At 49.9% G+C, this 6058-nt stretch overlaps 1 protein-coding gene across 2 annotated transcripts in view; it reads left to right on the top strand.

The window, feature by feature from the left end:
• Positions 1-5736: 5736 nt before the first annotated feature.
• CTPS1 (CTP synthase 1) overlaps positions 5737-6058 on the top strand; it is a 28165-nt gene continuing 27843 nt past the window's right edge. For both annotated transcript variants that reach the window (XM_029948636.1, XM_029948635.1), the window contains exon 1: positions 5737-5859. The gene's annotated coding sequence lies outside the window, so the exon portion shown is untranslated. The remainder of the gene's footprint in view (positions 5860-6058) is intronic.

The following is a 6058-nucleotide window of genomic DNA, read 5'->3' as shown; positions in this document are numbered from 1 at the left end:
GTTCTCTGAACCATATTGATCCTCTTTACGTTGGCTGCTGGGAAGTTAAAAGTCAAATTTGTGACTCACCTCTAAAAAAAAAAAAGGATTTGGGATCTAATTTAATTTCTAGATTCATTTATTTATAGGGAAAAAATATTTTCCAATTGTGCACTATGAGCTGTGCATTGACTCAGACAAGCAAGTCCCACAGCTCACAGAACTTCTAGGTGGCGGGGAGATCGGGACAAGGAAATGAACTGTCAAAATAGAGCTTGTAAGGGGTGCCTGGGTGGCTCAGTCGGTTTAGCATCTGACTTCGGCTCAGGGCATTATCTCACAGTTCGTGGGTTCAAGCCCCACATTGGGCTCTGTGCTGACAGCTCAGAGCCTGGGGCCTGCTTCAGACTCTGTGTCTCCCTCTCTCTCTGACCCTCCCTTGCTCATGCTGTCTCTCTCTCTCTCTCTCTAAAATAAATAAAAACAGTAAAAAAAAAAAAAAATAGAGCTTGTAAGTGCCATGCTTGGGGAAGTCCAGGCAGCAGAAGCGTGAAGCCTTAGTGTGAGCCCCAGTTTGGAGGAAGAAGGCTGTCCAGGAAAGCTACTTTGGGAAAGCGAAGGCCAAGCTGAAATGTGACATTAGTAAGACAAAGGGAAGGAGGTTTTCCATCAGAGGTCTATGCAATGACCCGAGATCCCGATGTGGGAAAGAGATAGCATAGCGTGTTTAGGGGACTGAAAGAGTGCAGTGTGGGTAGAGCATGGGGTGGGTCATAAGGCTAGAGGAGTAAACTGAGGCAGATTGTGCTTAGACTCATAAATCAAAATGTGGTTTTGCCTTTAGTCCTGAAGACAATGGAATGTCATTGAGGAGGAAAAGTTCCTACCTTAATTTTCCCTTTGCTTCATTTTTCTCTCATATTTTACACACACACACACACACACACACACACACTTTATTTATCTATTAAGATTTTTTAAATGTTTATTATTTTTATGTGAGAGAGAGAGAGAGTGACAGAGTGTGAGCAGGGGAGGGGCAGAGAGAGAAACACACACAAATACACAGAATCCGAAGCAGCCTCCAGGCTCTGAGCTGTCAGCCCAGAGCCCGATGCAGGGCTTGAACTCACGAGCCATGAGATCATGAACTGACCCAAAGTTGGAGGCTTAACTGACTGAGCCACCCAGGTGCCCCCACACTCACCCCTTTAAATCTTTTCACATCCAAGCGAGGGTATAACCAATGAATTCACTAAATAACATCATTAAAGAAAGCTGGCTTAAGTAAGGAAAACCCAACAGAACACGATAAAATATCACACAGCCAATAAGAGAGGATATCAACTATGCACAAAGTATCTCTTGATAGATAACAAGAAACTGGTAAAACTGGTTGGCTTTGGGAGGAAAACTAGGTGGCTGGGGAATAGGTATGTGAGGAAAGCTTTTACTGTGTCTTCCTTATTACCTTTTGAATTTCATACCATTTATATATTTATTAAATACTGTCGTGTCCTGTCCCGGCCAGCAGGGCGGAGAATCATCGCGGGTTCTTTTCCTGAGGGAGGGAGAGAAAACAGGGCAGGAAGGGGGACGCACAGAGAGTAAAGACAACACACGGAAACAGGGCGGGACATGACAAAATACTAAAAAGAATTCTAATTTTTTAAATGGCCCCATCTGGGCAAAACATACACATTTAAGTCAATGGTGGTGGGCTCCTTGTTGCCATGACTCGCCCACGTAATCAATTAGAAAATTGATTGTAAGGCCACCTGGGTGGCTCAGTCAGTTAATCGGCTGACTTCAGCTCAGGTCATAATCTCATAGTTCTGGATTCGAGCCCCACGCCGGCTCTGTGCTGACAGCTCAGAGCCTGGAGCCTGCTTCGGATTCTGTCTCCCTCTCTCTGACCATCCCCTGCTCACGCTCTATGTCTCTCTCTCAAAAATAAATGTACGTTAAAAAAAAAAAAAGAAAATTGATTGTATTGATGTGAATGAGAAGAAAGTCACTCAAAGGAGCCTTGGTAAGGAAGCAATTAGCAAGATTTGGTGATGGGCGGAATGAGGGGATGCAAAACAGAAAGGATTCGAAGTGAACCTTCACACGTGCTCTCAGGAAGGCATTTACAATTTTCACTCCTGGCTTCATCATGTGGAAGAGAGTAGTAAGCATGGCATTGGCATTATAGGGTAGTAGAGGGAATTAAACTTATTAAAAGGCGGACAAGACTGCACCTGATAAGGGGAACTGAGACACAGAAACGTGAAGTCATCGCAATGAGATTAATTACCATTGGGTGGGGAGGAGACGCCCAGTTAGACGTGTGATGTTGGCACCCTGTGATAAATGTCTTAGGGAAAGAATTGAGCACACCGGGGGAGGGACGTGTAGGAGGGGCCCTGTCTTAGGTCGAATTCCTTAGGAACAAAGACTGAGATGGGGTTCTTGTGTAAGTGAATAATTGATCAACGCTCCCAAGTGAAACCTGTAAGGGAATGGGGGAAGCAGCATGGGGCAGGGAAGGTGCTAGACCAGATGACAGGTGTGTTTAGCTCAGGGGTTGGCAAACTTTGGCCTTCCCGTCAAATCTGCATTTCTATTTCTGTGATGCTTATTTTGTTCAGGTATTACACTTTTTGTGCTACAAAGGCAGAATTGAGTCATTGCGACTGGGACCACATGGCCCCAAAGCCTAAAATACTTGCTCTCGGGCCCTTTCCAGACAGTCTGCAGCCCCTGGTTGAGGCCTCGGCCCGACCCCAGTGGGGGCTCTGGAGCACGAAGAGTAGGAACAGCATGGACAGGGAGTCCCACCCGAAGACAAGGTGCCGTTTGTGCCAAGACCTTCCTGCTTGGAAGGGCCCCCAATGTGGAGGTCAGGAGACAGGTCCAGGTTGGAAATGCAATTGGGAATCATCAGAATACAGATGGTTCTTGGGGCGCCTCGGTGGCTCAGTCGGTTAAACGTCTAGCTTCAGCTCAGGTCATGATCTCGTGGTTTGTGGGCTCAAGCCCTGCGTCAGGCTCTGTGCTGACACCTCGCTCAAAGCCTGGAGCCTTCTTCAGATTCTGTGTCTCCCTCTCTCCCTGACCCTCCCCTGCTCGCGCTGTCTCTCTCTGTCTCTCAAAAAAAAAAAATGCTGATGGTTCTTAAAGTCTGGGTGAGATCAGGAAGGGAATGATTATAGACGGAGAAGGGATCTTGTGAGCCCTGGGGCACACCAGTGTGTACAGGTCAGGAACAGGAAAGACTCTAGGAAAGGGCGCCCAGAAGGAGAGGCCTGTGAAATAGGAGAAGAACAGAGAAAATGGTTTCCTAGAAGCCAGGTAAAGAACATGTTTTAAGGAGGGAGTGACTGGCTCTGACAAATGCTGTTAGGAAGTATTTGGTTTAGGAGTAGGATCTGGGGGCTGTATGGCTGTACCTACAAGCCCACAGGGGAGTCTGTGAGCTCAAGGTTGGAAAGAGGAACAGCCCAGACATACGCCCAATCACACACACACACACACACACATACACACACTATGCACAGCCACACTGGCATTTTTATCTAAGACTTGGGAGTCTAGGCTGGGATACAGAGGTCTTGGAGCACAGAGGTTAATCTTCGACGAGCACAGTTTCAGTGGAATTATGTGAATAATTGCCTGATCAGAATGAGTTCAAGAGAGGGAAGAACTTGTAGACAGCAAGTGCAGACAGCGCTTTCTAGGAGCTGGACTGAAAAGGGACACAAAGAAATGAGGGGTAGCCAGAGAATTGGGTGTAGCGAAGAGGGGGGTTTTGAGACAGTAGACACTGCATTGTGCTAGGGGAAACCATCCCATAGAGGGGGAAGCCGCCGGTGCATGAGGGGAGGATTGCCAGAGTGCCTTCTTGACTTGATGAGAAGATACGGCGCTTGAAACAATGAAGGTAGTGTGTCCACATCACAGGGGAGAGGGCAGAGCTTGTGCGCAAAGACAGAAGTAGGTTGGTCGATACGGCGTTGGGAGCCCAAGAAGTTCTCCTGATGGCTTCTATTTTCTCAGTGAAATAGAAAGCAAGACCACTGCAGAGAAAGAGTCTGGGGAGGAGAAGGCAGAGGTTCAAAGAAGGAGGGGGCAGGGGACAGCAATCACTCAGAACGCCTGCCGAGTGAATGGCTCATTCTTGTGTCTCCTACAGCATCTCCATTACTTCAGCAAGTGTGTTCTCAGTGTCTATCATGTCTCAGTGCTAAGATAAACACCAAATGCTTCTTGAAAGAATGTGTGGCCATAGCACATCTTCAAACACATCCCGAGCATGTTTTAGATTTGGAGCCGAGTGCAGCTTGGGTGGCTTGGCAGGGTAGAAGTAGTGGGGTTCCAGATTTGGAAGAAGCCAGAAGCTGTCTTCGGGCACTACAGAAGCCTCCCAACCGGTGCCTTGGAAACCACTTGTTTGAGTCGTTTTCCCAAATGATTACAAGAGCTTGTGACAAATTGCTTCTAGGGAAGAAAACAGGGACACTGGGGTGCAGAGGTGAGAAGTTTTTCAAGTTATGCCCTTGTGTAGTGTTTGAGTAAAAAAAAAAAAAAAAAAGAACCAGCGCATGTATTCGCTATTCCAAAGAAAAACAAAATCCCCTCCTCAAAAAAATTTCTATGGTTTTCTACTCCCTGTAGGAGAAAGAAAATCCTTAACTTACTCAATAATGCTCTGCATGGTATGGCCACGCCCACCTCTCCAGCCTGATCTATTCTCTCTTCCTTTGGCTTTCTCCAATGCAGCTACACTCACCTGCTAATTCAGCTGTGCTATGTTCTTATGGGCCTCAGGGCCTTTACACAAGCTTTTCTTTCCTCTTCTCTTATTCGTACTCCCAACCTCTCCCTTCCTGTTCTTTGCCAGTACATTTCGGTTCTCAGCTTTAAACTGCTTTTTCAGAGAAGACTTCTTGATTGCATCCCAATGCCCACCAGACTAGGTCAGTTCCCACACCGGGCACTCCAGCAGCAAAAACTTATGAAAATCACGATGAAGTGCAATTAGCTGATCATTTTGCCCCACTACGTTGTTATACCCAGGACAGGGTCCTTTGGAACCCAGCTCAGCGTGTGGTACACAGTGGGTGCTCAATGATTGTTAGCCGTAGGAAACTGCTTTTACGGAAACTGCTTTTTGTGGACCCTTCTCCATCTAAAGCAATTGCGCTCGGGTCAGATACGGGGGCGGGGGCGGCGCGGCGCAAGGAAGCCAGATGAGGAAGGAGCCGGAGCCCAAGCCGCCCTTCTAGGCTTTCCCATTTAGAGGCCAGCCAGGGGTGACACTGCCGCTATCCCTCGGTCCAGAGGGCGTAGCAGGAGAGATGGGCGGGGGTCGCACCACCAGCTGGCGTGAACGTAGTGCTCACAGGGCCGGAAGGTACGGAGACACGGTGTGTTGGATCTAGCCTCCTGTCAAAGGTTGCTGGAGTCAGGCGACGGATGTGCCAGGTTTGAGTCCAAAAACGGCCTCCTCCTCAAGTGAGAAAGCCTGGATCACCGACTACGGACAAAAGCTGAAAGGCAGAAAGGCCACAACCCGCCCGGTCTCGAACACCTGCGTCTTCCGGGCATCACTAGCGCGGGGACAAGTCCGCAGAGCAGCTCCGGCAGACGAGAAAGCGCCTCTCCCTCACGCCTGCGCACTCGGGGCCCTGAGCCCTGCTCACCCAGACCCCGCCCCTGGGAGGGCACTCGCGCCCGCCCCGCCCCCCGCCTCTGCGTGCGCACCGCCTGGAGCCCGCCTCCGTGAAAGACTGCCGGGCGCATGCGGCCGGGCTGGTTCACTGGCGGCCCGGAGCCTAGCGCGCGCCTCGCACACCTAGTTGCTTAGCCGACGGCAGGCCTGGAAGCCGGCCTCAGGTAGGTTGACTCCAGGGATCCTGGGGAACAGTTCTCCCGTGCAGAAATCGGCTGTGCGAGCTGAGCCCGGCGCGGGACAGCCACACCGCCGGCTGATAGACACCGCTCCCACCAATCAAGGGTGAGGCGGCTCGCCGGCCTGACCAATGCGCTGCGTGCCTAACGGGAGTAGGGCGGGCGGCCAGGCCGGCTAGGAGCC

Source organism: Suricata suricatta, chromosome 8 (genome assembly GCF_006229205.1).
Source record: "Suricata suricatta isolate VVHF042 chromosome 8, meerkat_22Aug2017_6uvM2_HiC, whole genome shotgun sequence".
Taxonomy (NCBI): Eukaryota; Metazoa; Chordata; class Mammalia; order Carnivora; family Herpestidae; genus Suricata; species Suricata suricatta.
Note: the sequence above shows the minus strand (reverse complement) of the source record. Positions and strands in the feature narration are given on the sequence as shown.